At 42.3% G+C, this 16509-nt stretch overlaps 1 protein-coding gene across 1 annotated transcript in view; it reads right to left on the bottom strand.

Annotated features, from left to right (window-relative positions):
• Nucleotides 1-16295, bottom strand: part of TSPAN14 (tetraspanin 14) — a 66896-nt gene extending 50601 nt beyond the window's left edge. Inside the window, exon 1 of the mRNA XM_060769014.2 lies at nt 15993-16295. The gene's annotated coding sequence lies outside the window, so the exon portion shown is untranslated. The remainder of the gene's footprint in view (nt 1-15992) is intronic.
• Nucleotides 16296-16509: the final 214 nt, after the last annotated feature.

The raw sequence follows: 16509 nt of genomic DNA, 5'->3' as shown, positions 1-16509 counted from the left end.
GTGCAAGATCTGAGAGGCAGAGAAGGAAATACGGCAATAGGAAAATTACCGTATTGAAATCAAATCTGATTTTTTTTTAAAAAAAATTATTTGATGTGCATTGGAAGATGATTGGTCTCATGCGGTGAGTATATTCCAAACTTTACATTTTAACAGGAAAAGTTGGGGGTCATCTTATGTGCCGGAAAATGACATAGGAATTGGAATGACGAGATTGGACAACGTTTTTATTAGGAGACATAATTGATGTATGTTTTTAATACTATCATTATGGTTTTATATTACGTGTTCATGCTTTTAAATGTTTTATGGTGTATTGGGCATCGAATCGTTGGCTCTGTAAACCACCCTGAGTCGCCTGAGGGCTGAGAAGGGCGGTATACAAATACAGTAAATAAATAAATAAATAAATAAATAAAATACGGTAAATAAATTAAAAATATTTTTAAAGGAATGAAAAACTTTATGTCTGGTGAACAAGCCCTATGAGGAGCGGCTTACGGAGCTGGGCATGTTTAGCCTGAAGAAGAGAAGGCTGAGAGGAGATATGATAGCCATGTATAAATATGTGAGAGAAAGCCACAGGGAGGAGGGAGCAAGCTTGGTTTCTGCTTCCTTGGAGACTAGGACACGGAACAATGGCTTCAAACTACAAGAGAGGAGATTCCATCTGAACATGAGGAAGAACTTCCTGACTGTGAGAGCTGTTCAGCAGTAGAACTCTCTGCCCCGGAGTGTGGTGGAGGCTCCTTCTTTGGAAGTTTTTAAACAGAGGTTGGATGGCCATCTGTCAGGGGTGATTTGAAGGCAATATTCCTGCTTCTTGGCAGAGGGTTGGACTGGATGACCTATGAGGTCTCTTCCAACTCTTTGATTCTATGATTCTATGTTTGCCTTTATTTGTCTTAATTTTCTTGTAATTACTATATTTTAATATTAATATCAACCAGAGTTTATGGTATCGTATAGTATGGGGTATAGCATTAGGCCTATTTTTAATAGTATCTCTCAATTAACCACAAACTACATTTACCTGGCATCTGCCAATCCCTATGAGTGCTGATTAACTGAGAGGCTACGGTATGTGAATTCTCTGAATAGATGTGCAGGGAGGCAACATTTGCTTTTGATGAGGTTAGACCGTCTAGATTAGAAAAAAGTCAATTAATTACACACAATGGCATGTAATGATCTGAGCGGCCTGAGGCAAGTCATATTTTCTAAGACTCAAGATGATGGCAAGTGCAAACCGCTTCTGAACAATTTCTGCTGAGAAAACCTATGATAGGTTCTCCTTAAGGTAGGCACAAAGCAACAACCTTTTTTAGTCGCACACTCTGCTCCTTAATACAGTGCAATTATGTACATTACTTTTTAGTGCCAGTTTACATAATGTCTCATCTGTTCTACTAGGGACCCTATGTTTTAGAGATCTTCTTACACCACACACACACATCCATTCCTGCTTTCAGATTTTCTTTCCTATTTTCCTCTATATCCCGAAGACCACAATCTTATGTATGCTTCAGATCCAGATCTCTGTTAAGACTAAACCAGAAGGATGTGCAACTCTGATCGATTCAGAGGCCATAGGAAATGCCAGAAAGAAAAAAGTGTCTGGAAGGTCTAGGGAAATTTGACAAAGTCTCTCTTAACTGTAAGTGGGAAAGGGACTTGCAATTTATTTACAGCTCTTCTCAGCATTCAGTTCTCCAAATGTCTGGGATTTCCAATTCCCAAAATACCTGAAACATTGACCATACCGGCTGGAACTTCTGGAAACTAAAAATTCAAAACATCTGAATCACTTGTTTGTAACCTGGAAACTCCCAAGAGAGATAACTCACTCCATTTTGAAGACATGGAGGTCAGAAACATGTCAGTCTGGGAAACACTTCCAGCTGTCTATCCCTGCTCCTTAGCAAGCTATATAAAATCCAGCTTCAGATCATCTTATCTCCTCGCCAGCTGCCAGTCCTCTCACTTTGACTTCTCATCATATGTGACTCAGCTTCCTTCACTATGATGGCAAGCCTTTTAATCAATCATAGTATTTCCTCCTTGCTCTCCGGCATTTTTATGGTGTCATATTAACCTCCCCGATTTAAGTAGTCCCTAATTTCTCTACACAGCAGTTTTCAAACTGCTTAGGTGAACAGTAAGCTGGGCTATTTTTAACAGCTATTTAACAGTCAGGAGCTCAACCCCAACTTGGGCTTCAAACTTGCCACCTTTCGGTTGGCAGTGATTTATTGCACCTGATTAACCAGCTGTGCTACTAGCCCGGCTCCTAGCAAAGGCAGATCTGGAAGTTGATCTTGGAATGAGCAATTGCGACAACAAGATTTGTTTTTGAAATTTAAACAGATCACATATTTTAAAAATACTCCAAGTGGTACACGGACTGTAGCTAAATCTACATGGGATGTGAGTGACAAGTACTACAACTAGGTGCAAGTACAGTTTGAAAAAAAATGAATGGATGCGTATCCACACTGCATGTATCTTATTTGTAGTGCAAAAACCGTGAAAGAGCAATACAATGTTGAAAATGAAGAACCATCACAGGCGCGTTTGGCAGGAACAAGAGACAGGGCCTTCTCAGTAATTGCCCCTCGGCTATGGAACTCCCTTCCTAATGAGATCAGATCAGCCCCCTCCCTCTTGTCCTTTAGAAGGATGATAAAAATGTGGCTGTGCAATGAGGCAGTGATAAGAACCCTTAGTATGCCAACCAAATTCAATATGGTTGTTGAGACATTTTTAACTAGTGGATTTTAACGTCAAGATAAGTGATTTTAATGCTTTTGTGTGTGTATGGTCTAACATGTTTCGGCATTGAATGTTTGCCGTTTATATGTTGTGCTCCGCCCTGAGTCCCCTTTGGAGTGAGAAGGGTGGAATATAAATGCTTTAAATAAATAAATAAATAAATAAATAAATAAAAAATTTCACCAACATAAACTTACTAGTTTTGGCTAAAGAGATAGTCCAGTTAATTAGGTTTGTTGTTGTAAACTTAGGGTGACCATAAGTCTAAAGTTTAAGGCAGGTGCCAGGTATATGACCTTGGCGGGCTGCATCTGGCCCACAGGCCTTAATTTGGGGAACCCTGGCCTAGACCATAGGTCATTCACATTCACACAGTTCCTTTTATATACTGCCTAATGCATCAATTGCCAACCTAAATACCCTAAAGGCAGTAGAGTCTGTCTGACATTGGAAAGTAAGTAGGGACGGCCCTTGTTAGAACTTGGAGACTACCAATAAATACCAGCTGTTGTAGGCTATATTTCATTGGAAGGAACTAACCAAATCATCGGGTTGTTGTAGGTTTTTTAGGCTATATGGCCATGTTCTAGAGCAGTGGTTCTCAAGCTGGGGTTCCCAGATGTTTTTGGCCTTCAACTCTCAGAAATCCTAACAGCTGGTAAACTGGCTGTCAACTGTCCATTTACCCAGAAGTGACACACTAGTTATAGAAGTATGATTCAAGAGATGAACAGAACATCACTACAACTTGCTCCTTTACATACCTGGGATGAGTCAACAGGCTATGTCCTACCTCCCACTCAGGGTGAACTCTGATGGGTTTGTCCATATGGAGACAATGTATGCAATAAAGTTATATGTGTCCAAATATCAGAGCTTGGAAAGCTATCTTTGATGTCTTGTCAAAGGCATTCATGACCGGAATCACTGGGTTGTTGTAGGTTTTTTTGGGCTATATGGCCATGGTCTAGAGGCATTCTCTCCTGATGTTTTGCCTGCATCTATGGCAAGCATCCTCATAGATGCAGGTGAAACGTCAGGAGAGAATGCCTCTAGAACATGGCCATATAGCCCGAAAAAAACGTACAACAACCCAGTGATTCCGGCCATGAAAGTATTCGACAATACATTGACCAAATCATCTCTTAATCTTCTTTGCCTAAGCAAACCCTATAAAATAAATAGGTGACTCGAAGACACAAACACACACACATCAATGGCACTAGATAAATAAACATTCCTATATCTACTCCTTTGCATAAACAAGCCAAAAAGCAAAGGAAATGCCTCCTCACTCTTCTATTTTAAGCAGTCAATGAGCATGCAAGGTTGGGTCATTCACTTCTGCCAAACGGCCTGTAAGTAGGAGGCAGTTGGCAATTTTACATCAGATTCTCCATTTTAAATTGAAAACTGAGTGAGGTGGGCAATAACAAAGCTTTTAGAAGCCTGTGGCAACAGTGAACACATTTCTCCTTTCTTTGTTTTCCTCAAAGTATTTACTGGGGAAAAATCCACCACCTCTGATAGGTGTTCCCATTTCCTCCGATGCAATCAATCACAGCTTTCCATTCACACCAACTCTTCTTTCCCATGAAAATTAAATAGCTCACGTGCAGCAAAGAATTTCCATTGGAACAAATCTACTCATGTTGTATACTTTTATCTCACTTGTTCAGAAAGCTTACCACGCATATTTCTGCTGCATCCAAATCACTTGGCACATTTGTACTTATACTCTGAGGTTGAACCATAGTGACATATCCAAGCCTTTCACCACTTTCTAAATTTCTCTTCAAAGCTGAACAAGTTTTTCCCCCTTCAGTCCAGTCTTTCTGGTCCAAGTATCACACACTCATTCAACGTACCACAATTGCTTCCTCCTACCACCAACAGCACTAGCTGGGAAACTTTCTCCCATTGTGCCTTTTCCAGTGATTCTTTGCATTCATTTGGGACTCGCCTTGACCTTTCTGAACCCTTCTATTGTACCAAGTAGAATGGCCAAAGAGTGCAGGGGGTAGAGAAGCATCATTGCATTACGATAATCAGTCATCGGCATTACCAAAGAGAAGACAACCATTCAGGGTCCCATCATCGTACAGACACAAACCAACACTTTCTTGTGATTGTTTGTCCATTTTAGAGAGGGCAATCAAAGCCAGCTCTGGAACTGAGCAATTTCAGGCAGCTATGCAGAGCATAACATTGTGAAACATGTTGCTGCAGCCAGCAAAAGCTGCCACAGACCTTCTCATTCCACTTCCGTCTTGACCGGTATGGTCACAGCCATGTGGTGAGAGCAAAGAAAAATTGAAGCATTGGTTCAGTAAGAAAGCAAAAAGAAAAGCGGGTGGAAAGAATGGAAAAGGGGAGATAAGGAAAGAATCCGGTGGCCACATACAAAAGCATAGTTACGTGAATAGCTGCCATTCAGGATCTCTCCAACGTATTTTTCTTCTCTGGAATATTTTTCATGTGTTTTCCGCTTACGCAACTTGGTGCAAAATACGCACAAACCATGCAGGGTAGAGGGTGTGGGCAACAACTACAGCACACAGTTCAGACACATTATTAATCACTGAAATCAGCAAAAAGTGTCAGGTATTTAGGAGCTGGAGCTTGCAAAACAGGTGGTTCAGAAAGGAGTGTTTTCAATTGCTGTGTTTTTCTCAGGAATGTGATTTTAGATAGGATTGCTTCAAAGAGAATACTAATCATACCCAAAACATGCAGTCCAACTGAAACTTGGCAACTGAAATGATTAGTAATAAAATCTAAAAGCAATGTTACAATTCACTATGTGATGAAAGAATATTTCGAGGATATATATAAAAAATAAAAAAATCATCGCTTACTCAATCGTGTTTCTTGAAATTCAAAGTAACACAAAGAAAGAGTGTGATCATGGCTCTTTGTGATATAAAGTACATTTCTGGGGGAAAATACCTGCTTGTTGTATTGCCTGTTACTGCCTGTTACTGTCTAAATTTAAACTGCAACTAATGTAGATCTATGGGAATTCCAAAGCGCAATAAAAAGATAAAAGCAGCTTGAAGATAACAGTAGTTTCTGAATAAACCAAGTTTGGTTTAATTTTAAATAAAAGCATGTAACAACAACAACAACAACAACAACAACCCACATCTCTCTTTCGAACTGACAACATTAACATTTACAAGTGTCAATGGCTTGGCAAACTCACAGCACTGAATTGGGATTGGAGAAAAAGCTGACATGACTTCTCCTAGTCTACAAAGACAAAGGGTATCATCTACACTGCCACTTAATGTGAAGGGGTCAAACTATGCACTGAGATAATCTGGGGTAATGCAAGGTGAGGCCATTTAAACATATTCTTGATCCACATTAACCAGTCGCGGGTTGTTCCAAATCCTGCCTCATAATTCAAAACAACCTGTGACTCTGTGTCCATGTAAACAGTTGGGCTGGTTCCATGACAGAAATGGCCACAAGCTTGGATGCCTCAGGGGCACAGGATGGCACTAACTGTCCCCACCCGTTCTCCATGTCTTGGCAGTCTCTGGGTGTGACATGATGTTATTTTAAATTTATTAGCCCTCCAACTCCAGGCAGTCTTGGATAACACACACTTCCATGACCCATTTCAAACCGGCTACGGAGTTGAAACTGCGATGGTCACCTTAGGGGATGATCTCCATCTCAACACCTACAGAGAGAGTGTGTCCCTGTTTATGCTTCTAGAGTTCTCAACGGCCTTTCATACAATTGACCATGATATCCTTCTGGTGGGAATTGGAGACACTGTGCTGCAATGTTGCTGGTTGTACCTCTCAGGTAGGCTCCAGATGATGGTGCTTGGGGATAGATGCTTCTCAAAAAAGGAGCTGTTATGTGGTACCATACCACAAGGTGCCATTCTAATGCTCTTTAATATTTACATGAAGCCACTGGCATGGGGTGAGGTGTTATCTGTATGCTGATGACATCCATATATATTTCCATATCTTCAAAAACAGCTTCAGCTAAGGATAGCACATCTCCTCTGAACAAATGCCTGAAGGAAGTAATGGACTGGATGAGAAAAAGCAAATTGAAACCGAATCCAGAGAAAACAGATGCTTGCCATCAAGGGTCCTAAACTAGGGGTGGAAGTGTGTCAACCAGTCTTGGATGAGGTTACACTCCCCCTGAAAGACAGTATGTAGCTTGGGGGTGCTTCTCCAAATGTCAGCCGAGGTAGATGTGATGGTCAGGAGTGCTTATTATCAGCTTTGGCTGTACTCCAGCCGCACCCCTTTCTAGACTTGGAGGACTTAAAGATGGTAGTGCACATGCTGGTAACCTCAAGGTTGAACTTCTGTAATGTGCTTTACATTAGGCTACCTTTGTATCAATTCAGAAACTCCAGTTGGTTCAAAATACGGCAGTCAGATTGGTTACAGGAACATCTAAGATTGAGCATATCATCACTATCCTAAAGTCACTCCACTGACTGCCAATTAGTTTCCGGGCTAAGAATAAGGTGTTGGTATTGACCTTTAAAGCTCTACATGGTTTGGGTCCAGGTTACCTACAGGATCGCCTTCTCACATGCAATCCGCCCCAAACACTGAGGTCCTCTGAGGGGCCTGAACTCAACTAGCAACCACCACCCAGAGGACCTTTTCATTGGCCACCCCAAGGCTGTGGAATGACCTGCCAGTCAGCTAGATCAACTGTCAGAATTTAAGACAGAAGTGAAGACCTAAATTTTAACCTTCCATTCTATGTCTAATTTTTGTTTTGTGTATTTGAATATGTATTTTACGGAAATATGTTTTAATATATGCATTCTATGGAGTGTTTTCAAATGATTATGTACTCTGGCTATGGTTTTAGCAATGTTGTAACCCGCTTTAAGCCATGAGGTGGGTAAGAAATAACATTATTTATTATTATTATTATTATTATTATTATTATTATTATTCTTAAGTACTAAAATATCAACTGCACCACCAAAACTCCACAATTAACACAATGACCTATGCCAAACCTTAACTGATCAAACAGAAATCCAACAAAATTTTGGTAAAAATATCCTCAGCATTAACTATGGTATATGTCAGTTGTGAATACAAAGCCAATAAATGCAGGCAAATGAATAAGTGAAAGAAATAGGAAAGAAAGTGTGTGCTCATAGGAGCATGAAAAAACATTCTTTTTCTCAGGGCACCAGCTATTTGCCTGCAGGAGTTTGTAACGTAGACAAATACAGGACAAAAGCCTGTGGGCACAAACATTCTTGGCTCTCCGTTGAGAAGTGGGTATCAAATGCTCACTTTGTCTTAGAATTGAATGGCCCACATATTTTGATCCAACATCATTAAAGAAGCGGGCTGTGGTTGAGGAAAGCCAGTACTCACTGGCCTTGTTCAAACAAGGATCTAACTGGGAGGTGCCTGGCCTTCAGTGAAGCGAGGGGGGGGGGGGACCTCTCACACTACACACTCTAGTTTGGTGAGGTTCTCCAACAATCTGACAGAGAATTAAGTACTACCCCCCTCAATCTTTCAATCCGATGGTCCCGCTCCATTGGTTAAGAAATGCAATCCTGCCCTCCCTCTCCCCCCCCCCCCATCCCGGTCATTTCTCTGCCCACTAATATGTGGAAAATTTTAAGAAGTCATTTGTGCATAGCCCAAACCACTATCTCTGGGCCCTTCTACACAGCCATATCACCCAGAATATCAAGGCTAAAAATCCCACAATATTTGCTTTAAACTGGGTTATCTGAGTTCACACTGCCATATATTCCAGTTCAAAGCAGATAATTTGGGATTTTATTCAGCTGTGTGGAAAAGACCCCAGTCAACCATATTCTGAAATTCCAGACAAAGGATACTCAACCTGTAACAAGTTAGTCTTTTTTAAAAAAACACAACTCTGTCTTAGTATCTTGTATTACATGATCTCAAGACACCCAGAGAGTGTTTGAGGACTGGGACATCCGCAGGGATACCAAGGTACTTGCTTATAAAGCTATTGCCCTCCCAACCCTGCTATACGCCAGCGAGACGTGGACTGTCTACAGATGTCACATGCAACTCCTGGAACGATTCCATCAGCGCTGCTTCTGGAAAATTCTGCAAATCTCTTGGGAAGACAGGCGGACAAACGTCAGCGTGCTGGAAGAAGCAAACACTACCAGCATTGAAGCGATGGTCCTCCGCCATCAGCTCCACTGGACCAGCCACGTTGTCCAGATGCCCGACCACCGTCTCCCAAAGCAGTTGCTCTACTCCGAACACAAGAACGGAAACAGAATATTGGTGGGCAGGAAAAGAGATTTAAATATGGGCTCAAAGCCAACCTTAAAAACTCTGGCATAGACACTGAGAACTGGGAAGCCCTGGCCCTTGAGCGCTCCAGTTGGCGGTCAGCTGTGACCAGCAGTACTGCAGAATTTGAAGAGGCACGAATGGAGGGCGAAAGAGAAAAACGTGCCAAGAGGAAGGCGCACCAAGCCAACAACCGCCTTCCACCTGGAAACCGATACCCTCACTGTGGGAGAAGATGCAGATCAAAAATAGGGCTCCCCAGGCCCTACGGACCCACCCCCAGGATACCACTCTTGGAGGACCATCATCCTCGGACTACGAGGGATCACCTAAGTAAATAATATCTCAAGACAACATACAGTTTTCTTCTTCCTCATTTCATCCATCCTGCGTAATAGGTCATGATGAAAGAGGAAAGCAACTGATAGACATATAGCCATTAGTAACTGAAAAATGGCTATCCAAGCAATGCTGCCCTTTGTGTTCACCTATCAATGAAAATCAGTATTTTCAGCTTATGCTTACACCAAAAACAAACTTAGTTGATTGCCACCCCAAATTTATGTATTCAGCTGCCTAATTTCAATACGATTACAATTTCATTCATCATTGTAATTGTGAATCCAACATTTTCCTGTACCAAAATAAATATTGGTAGTTATATCAAATAATTTTTGTACCAAAATAAAGGTTTGTGGTTATATTTAAATTTTCGTTTTATTTCCAAACTTGCTACATTATACAAAATGCTCAAACAATCGGAGTAGATAAAAGAAGCAAGAACTTTCTGGGTTCACAATGCTTAGGGACAAAGTTAGGGTTCCTCGGGGAAATAAAGTCTTATGAAGTGTCCCATGACTGAAAAGATTTGGGAATGGCTGGCTTAGAGGGTTTCATTGCTCAGGAAGGGGGGATTAAAATCTGGCTCTTCCAATTGTCAGTCCAACAGTCTCAATCCACTAGACACCACTGCTTGCCAGACAATCTGGTGGAGGAAGGGACAAACCTATTGCAATTCTTCTCTGCTACTGTGGACATCACATAACCCAAAACAAACTGGAGGGCAAAGGATGGAGGGTTATTTCTAGCCTCAGTGAGCATACTCACTCACCTGTACAATATCCTTGTTTCCCAGGGTTACCAGGCAGGCTGTCAAATAAACAGCTGCTTTAACATAAAACAGTGAGGCACACTGACAGAGCCAAAACTAACCTCTAAACATTTTGCAGAGTAGCAAGTTTCGCTGCTGCACCTCGTCAGACCAATTTGCGTGCGACCATTGCATTTTGCAAAGACAGACGGAACAAGAGTGCCATTGATTTTACTCCCAAGGGTGGGCACACAATCCCTCTCCAAACCCAAATCCACTGAATCCACAAAGTCTCCTTCACAGATGACACCACCCACTTAAATCAATTGGCTCTGACTCAGAAATAAAAAGAATCAGTCAAGAAGCAGAATACAGAGAACAAAGTTTCTTCTGGCGAACTGTGGAGGAACCATTCATAAGCATGGTGACTCAGTGGGAAGCAAAAGGCAGGGAGTGGTCATGTCTATCACATCAGCATAGTAGTAACAGAAAGAGGGGGAGGGCAATTTTTGTTTGTTTGTTTTGTGTTCAGGAAAGTTAGAAGAAGTAATGCTACTCTTGCGTGTTGGTGAAATTTTGTGTTTGTGCAAACCAAATTCCTGCTATCCCCAACTTGCAATTTGCAAAGACAGACGGAACAAGAGTGCCATTGATTTTACTCCCAAGGGTGGGCACACAATCCCTCTCCAAACTCAAATCCTCTGAATCCACAAAGTCTCCTTCACAAATGACACCATCCACTAAAATCAATTGGCTCTGACTAGAAAAAATACAGCTAGGAAAACCATTCAAGTTGTCCTCTTTGCGGGGAAAACCTACTGAAAATTTCTTTCCAAGGTCTTTCGAATTCTTGGTGGTAACCACTCTCCCCAACAACACTCTGAACATAGGCCAGTAGAACATGGGGAAGAAGCAAGTGTACATCAAGAAGACACATTTCCAAGTAAAAGGATTTATTTATAAATACAAGGTGCATTCCCCAACTGCATTCTGAGGGCCGTCAAATCTAGGAAAGGTTGTACTACAACTATTCTCTATGTTTTTTTAGCTTGAAAACCCATAGGCTTTTGTCACTGTAGACCTGTGGTTCCCAACCTTTTTTTGACCAGGGACCACTTTCCAACATTAGTCCCAAAAGGGTTACAAATCAGTTTTTGGTCAACTTTAGATTCAATTTGGTTATTTGGGGTGCTGAGTCAGAAAATTGCATTGGATAAACCATATATGCTCTAATTTCTGATACAGAACATATGCCATGCAGTAGTCGCCATCTGCTCACCCACAGAGAACAATAGTTAATAATCTAGAGCTGATGTGGTGGTAGCAATATTTTGTGTGTAGTCAACCACTCCCCTCCCGACATCCCAGTTACCATGACACTATATGAGGGTTTCACAAGACCAGTTGCTCTCATTGCCACATGGTTTCATGGCAACAGCCTAGTAATGATGAGGCTACGGACCATATTTTCGTTCTTGTGGACCACAGGTTGGGAACCACTGCTGTAGACAAAGCATTTAACTGGGTAGCTGCTGTATTTTCTTGCACATGCTTTCAAATTCTGTTTTTCTGTATGTTTTTATTCCTGTTGTGCTTTGATTGTATTTGTATCATGTGTTATTATTCATGTTGTGCTTTGATCATAAACCACATGGAGTCCAATTTGTTGATGGAATAGAAACAGAAGACACCAATTAATAAAAACACTGTGCTCAAGGACTCAAAATGAATTAACACTGGTGGGGGAGGGGGCTCAGATTACATATTTAAGATACAACCCTCATCTGGGATTAAATCTCATTAAACGAGGCATGGGCAAACTTTAGTGTGCCAGGTGTTTTAGGTCCCTTCCACACAGCTAAATAAAATTCCACATTATCTGCTTTGAACTGGAATATATGGCAGTGTGGACTCAAGTTGTTTTTTTTTTTCCTTTGGTCATGTCAGGAGCTACTTGAGAAACTGCAAGTTGTTTCTGGTGTGAGAGGATTGGCCATCTGCAAGGATGTTGCTCAGGGGACACCCAGATGTTTTGATGTTTTACCATCCTGTGGGAGGCTTCTCTTATTTTCCCGCATGGGGAGCTGGAGCTGACAGAGGGAGTTCATCCACACTCTCCCTGGATTTGAACCTCCGACCTGGCACAAGGGTTTAACCAAGGGGTCCTCAAACAAAGGCCCGAGGGCCAGATATAGCCCTCCAAGGTCATTTACCCGGCCCTCGCTCAGGGTCAACCTAAGCCTGAAACTACTTGAAAGCACACAACAACAACAACAACAACAATCCTATGTCATCAGCCAAAAGCAGGCCCACACTTCCCATTAAAATACTAATAAGTTTATTGTATTGTCGAAGGCTTTCATGGCCAGAATCATTGGGTTGTTGTTGGTTTTTTTCGGGCTGTATGGCCATGTTCTAAAGGCATTTTCTCCTGACGTTTCGCCTGCATCTATGGCAAGCATCCTCAGAGATAGTGAGCTTGCCATAGATGCAGGCAAAAAGTCAGGAGAAAATGACTTTAGAACATGGCCATATAGCCCGAAAAAACCTACAACAACCTAATAAGTTTATATTTGTTAGAATTGCTCTTCATTTCAATTATTGTATTATTTTTAAGTGTTTTTTGCACTACAAATAAGATATGTCCAGTGTGCATAGGAATTCATTCATTTTTTTTTTCAAATTATAATCTGGCCCTACAACAGTTTGAGGGACTGTGACCTGGCCCTCTGTTCAAAAAGTTTGAAGACCCCTAGTTTAAGCCATTGCACCATCGGGGACTCCTGTGGACTCAGATCACATTCAAAGCAGATATTGTGGGATTTTCTGCTTTAATACTGTATAGATGACTGTATGGATGGGCCCTTACACTAACTTCAAGTCCCACAATTCTTAACAGTCAGTAAACTGCCTAGGATTTCTGGGAATTGAAGTCCAAAACACCTGGAGGGCCAAAGTTTGCCCAGGCCTGCACTAAACTGAATGGGACTTTTGGATTGATATAGAACATTGTGATGTTAATCCTGACACTCTCTTTCTGCTTGCTCACCCTTTTATTAGATGTGAAGTGTGTCACACCTGTATGCTCTCCCCAAATAGATCAGGAGCAAGATTTGATAGCTTATGGAAAGCTTTCCACCTGAAACCAACTTATGACTAAGCAAAGAATCAAAGGGGTGAGACAAGGGTGGGTCAGGGAAGTCTTGACTCCCCATTCAAAAGAGCACCAGGAACACCCCTGTGGAAAGGCAGGAAGTTATCCCTCAGGAAAAAGGAGTTGAAAGAACAGGATACCGTTTTCAGTGGGTGGAAATAAAAAGAAAATAACTTTGTGAGGCTTACGTTTCCTGTTAGCAGAGTAGCTGCGATGGAGAAACTCGAGTTTTTTTTGAAAAGCGATAAACATCTGCTAAGAAGAGCATTGTTGAAACAACATTTCCTCTTGCAGCTTGGGTTTCATTAAATAATAATAATAATAATAATAATAATAATAAGCGAAGTGCAGCTAAGCAATGACAACAGAGTTTGATAGAAGAGAGTTGAGAAAGAGTAAGGACGTGTCCCCCATTCTTCGGCATCACCAACAGATAGACCCCCATAAAGCATAAAAATACAAAAGGTCTCAAGGGCTTAAAGGGAGATGCTCTGCACTGTATGCATAGCGTTTATTATATATTTCGAGTTTCCCTTAATGTGGGTTTAATGTTTCCCTGTATATATTTAATTATGTGTAATACTTTTAATTGCAAGGCCCCTTCCACACAGCTGAATAAAATCCCACATTATTTACTTTGAACTGGAATACATGGCAGTGTGGACTCAGATAACCCAGTTCAAAGCAGATATTGTGGGATTTTCTGTGGTTATATGTCTGTGTGGAAAAGAACTGGGTTATCCAAATCCACACTGCCATATAACTCACTTCAATGCAGATATTGTGGGATTTTCTGCGGTTATATGGCTGTGTGGAAGGGCCCTGGGTTATCCGAGTCCAGACTGCCATATAATCCAGTTCAATGCAGATATTGTGGGATTTTCTGCGGTTATTTGGCTGTGTGGCAGGGTCTTGGGTTATCCGAGTCCACACTGCCATATAACCTAGTTTAATGCAGATATTGTGGGATTTTCTGCCTTCATATTCTGGGTTATATGGCTATGTGGAAGGATCCGGGGTTGTCCAGGTCAACACTGCCCAATATAACCCAGTTCAAAGCAGATATTGTGGGATTTTCTGCGATTATATGGCTGTGTGGAAGGGTCCTGGGTTATCTGAGTCCACACCGCCATATAACCTAGTTTAATGCAGATATTGTGGGGTTTTCTGCCTTCATATTCTAGGTTATTTGGCTGTGTGGAAGGGTCCTGGGTTATCCGAGTCCACACTGCCTTATATAACCCAGTTCAAAGCACATATTGTGGGGGTTTCTGCCTTGATATTCTGGGTTATATGGCTGTCTGGAAGGGCCCTGGGTTATCTGAGTCCAGACTGCCATATAATCCAGTTGCAAATATTGTGGGATTTTCTGTGGTTATATGGCTGTGTGGAAGGGTCTTGGGTTATCTGAGTCCACACTGCCATATAACCTAGTTTAATGCAGATATTATGCGATTTTCTGCCTTGATATTCTGGGTTATATGGCTGCGTGGAAGGGTCCTGGGCTATCCGAGTCCACACTGCCATATAACCCAGTTCAAAACAAATATTGTGAGATTTTCTGCAGTTATATGGCTGTGTGGAAGGGTCCTGGATTATCCGAGTCCACACCGCCCGATATAACCCAGTTCAAAGCAGGTATTGTGAGATTTTCTGCAGTTATATGGCTGGGTGGAAGGGTCTTGGGTTATTTGAGTCCACACTGCCATATAACCCAGTTCAAAGCAGATATTGTGGGATTTTCTGCCTTGATATTCTGGGTTATATGGCTGTGTGGAAGGGTCCTGGATTATCCAAATCCACACTGCAATATACCCCAGTTCAAAGCTGATATTGTGGGATTTTCTGCCTTGATATTCTGGGTTATATGGCTGTGTGGAAGGGTCCTGGATTATCCAAATCCACACTGCAATATACCCCAGTTCAAAGCTGATATTGTGGGATTTTCTGCCTTGATATTCTGGGTTATATGGCTGTGTGGAAGGGTCCTGGATTATCCAAATCCACACTGCCATGTAACCCAGTTCAAAGTTGATATTGCGGGATTTTCTGCCTTGATATTCTGGGTTATATGGTTGTCTGGAAGGGCCCTAAACTGCTTCTGGAGAGATAAAGCGGAGCATAAACAAACACAATCATAATAATTTAAATATATATGAAACTTTTTGTGTGCTAATAACAAACACTCTCTCAAACAGGGGTGATACTCTTATCAGAACTTTCTGCAAAAACCGGCTTCCTCTCTGGTTTTTCCTACAAGGCCCAGGAAGCAGTGGAGAGGAGATCATCCTGTTTGCTTTCAGATTTGAAAAAGAACTAAAATCCCATTGGGAGAAAAAGAGAGAAACTCAACACACAATAGAAAGCATGGAGTGGCCATGAGTGCAAAACAAAGCAGAGGGAGGGAGAGAAAGAAGGAGGGAGGGAAAAGCGATTGGCTTTGTGGGAAAGGAATGAGAGAGAGAGAGAGAGAGAAAGAGAGAGAGAGGAAGAGAGAGGAAGGAAGGAAGGAAGGAAGGAAGGAAGGAAGGAAGGAAGGAAGGAAGGAAGGAAGGAAGGAAGGAAGGGGGAAGAGAAGGAAGGAAGAGGGAAGAGAGGGAAGGAAGGGTCAGTTGGAAATAGGGAGGAGACTGAGCAGATCTGCTCAGAGCTTTGCTCAGGAAGCCAGACTTACCCAACCGCAGCCTGGAGAGAAGTTTCCCCAACTTAGGGCCAAGGGGCCGGAAGTTCCTTCCCCAATTCTCTGCCTCTTTTCAGCTCCTTTCTGGCGTCGAGATCTCCATGAGCTCCGACTCCCCCAAGGCAGCAACCCCCCCGCCCAAGATCCGAGGCTGAAACTAAAGCGAGGAGCTGGTAGGAGTCCGGACAGGAAGCCTCTTCTTGGGCAAAGCGGGCCACGCCTGTTTTACAACCCGAGGCCGCGCCTTCCCCCTCCGGCGCAGACAAGGGAAGTGCTGGTAGACCGGGAGGAGCTCCTTCCCTCCCTCCATTGCCTGAATGGAACAGCCGTCTCCTGCTGGTTGGCAGGCAAGCAAGCAGGCAGGCAGGCATCTCCCCGCAGAAACCTATGGTGGTCTATGGCGTGGAGGACAAAAGGATCCACTGTGATCCATGAATGTGCTGCCTGCCTGGGCATTGTTCTTTAGCCACAAAGCACATAAACACAGGTTGCAGGGAACCTTCCCCTGCTT

This window comes from Anolis sagrei, chromosome 3, assembly GCF_037176765.1.
Source record: "Anolis sagrei isolate rAnoSag1 chromosome 3, rAnoSag1.mat, whole genome shotgun sequence".
NCBI lineage: Eukaryota > Metazoa > Chordata > Lepidosauria > Squamata > Dactyloidae > Anolis > Anolis sagrei.
This window is presented reverse-complemented; position numbering and strand designations above follow the sequence as displayed.